This window comes from Mandrillus leucophaeus, unplaced genomic scaffold (assembly GCF_000951045.1).
Source record: "Mandrillus leucophaeus isolate KB7577 unplaced genomic scaffold, Mleu.le_1.0 Scaffold416, whole genome shotgun sequence".
Classification (NCBI taxonomy): domain Eukaryota; kingdom Metazoa; phylum Chordata; class Mammalia; order Primates; family Cercopithecidae; genus Mandrillus; species Mandrillus leucophaeus.
Window position 1 is genome coordinate 1419162 of NW_012104432.1, and position 1673 is coordinate 1420834.

The window sequence follows — 1673 nt, forward strand, 5'->3', positions numbered from 1 at the left end:
TGGGGAGCAGGGTTCTGAGAAGGGGTGGGGTCAGGCCAGGGTTCCAGCCCAGCTGTGCACCTGGGTGAGTCTCCAGCACTCGGGCAAATGGCAGTTTGTGCTTAATGATCTCCTAAAATGCACGCGTTGTCTTCATTACCCACCTGAAGGCCAAACATGCGTTGTCTCCTTTCTTGAGTTTTCATTTTTAAGAAATTATAATTTGTCTTCAAACTTTTTTTTATCTTTGGTTGTAATAGCAGGTAATGTGTCCCTCTGGCATCCACCCCTCCCCCACCATTTCCATCAGCAGAGGGAATTTGTAGATGGGCGGGGGTGCATGGCCTGTGTGCCTGCTGCCCGATAAGCTTTCATCCGTAGAGAGCAGTGAACTTTTACGTTAAAGTCTCGTCATTTTACCTCAATGTTAAGGAACAATTTTCTTATAATCTGTGCAAAAAAATGGCACCCAGATGTTAAAACATTAATGTTGAAATTCTGATTCAAGTACTACATTTTTACAAAAGCAAAGTCTTCTTCCAGTGATAAGATTATATTTATTTTCAAAACTACTTTAAGAAGGTGGGCAAATGTGTACAATTGGAAACCCTGCCGGGCCCGGGACACTCACCTGGAATTCCTTTCTCAGGGAAATAGTCTAGAATTTACTCTGAACATGGCCAATTCCATTTTAGTAGAGCAGGCTGCTTCATCCTTCCCCAGGTGGTAAGTAGGCTGTGCAAACCCCGGGTCTTCAGCGGAGGCGCGAGAATCTTGGTTTGACTGAAATCACAAAGGATTGGGTCCATTTCTACTCTTCTGAAATTCAGTTATTTTTAGAGAGTCTCAAAGAGTCAGTGCAAAAGGAGAGTATCTTTCCTTGGATTCTCAAATAGCAACTAGGGCAGTGCCCCCTGCACTGCGCCTCCCAGGGGTGTAATGCATTTCCCTCCGGAGAAAGATGAGAATAAGTCACCAACCAAAGAGAAACCAAAATAATTGGGACTCATTAGGAGAAGGTCAATCTAAACTTGGGTAATCTGTGAATTGTTTAATTAGAAAAAATCTAAGGAAGCTTTAGGCTTTGGCACTTTTAGCTGTGTAGAGTAACTCAGACGGAGGCCACTTGGGTCCTTGGGGTGTTTGCTTTAATGAATAAATTAAAAGTAGAATTAGCCACTCTATCTGTAAGGATGTTTTGGCTCTAAAGAACGGGAAACTTGAAGAGAAGTGACTTCAACAATCAGGAATATTTCTCAGGCCACGTCACTGAAGGACTTGAGCCTTCTGTGTGGGAGAGGCTCTGGGGTTGGCCCCCTCGAGCCTCAGGGTATGGCTGGGCACCCCATTCTTCCACTGCCTCCCTCCGCACCTTCGCCTTTGGCCTTGGGCTTGTCTCCTCGTGATCTCGAGGTGGCATGTCCGCTATGGCTGGCACACTGAGACGTGGAGTGCTGGGGAGAGGAGAGAGACTGCACCGTTTAAACAGCGGGGAAAGGCTTTCCCAGGGACCCCTCTGAAAGCTGCCGTGTGTCTATGCCTGTCTTGTCCCTAGCCAGGGAGAGGCGATTGACCTCTGGTGGTTTAGAGGAATCAACCTTTACTTCTTGTGTCTGGAAAGGGGTTCAGGTTCCCCTGAAATGTATGAATAGTATTTGAAAAAAGTTTGAATTTTTGAATTTTTTTTTTTTTTT

The 1673-nt window shown here is 45.5% G+C and overlaps 1 protein-coding gene across 1 annotated transcript in view; it reads left to right on the plus strand.

The window, feature by feature from the left end:
- DCDC2C (doublecortin domain containing 2C) overlaps window positions 1–1673 on the plus strand; it is a 100247-nt gene that overhangs the window by 37533 nt on the left and 61041 nt on the right. The gene's annotated exons all lie outside the window — the stretch shown is intronic.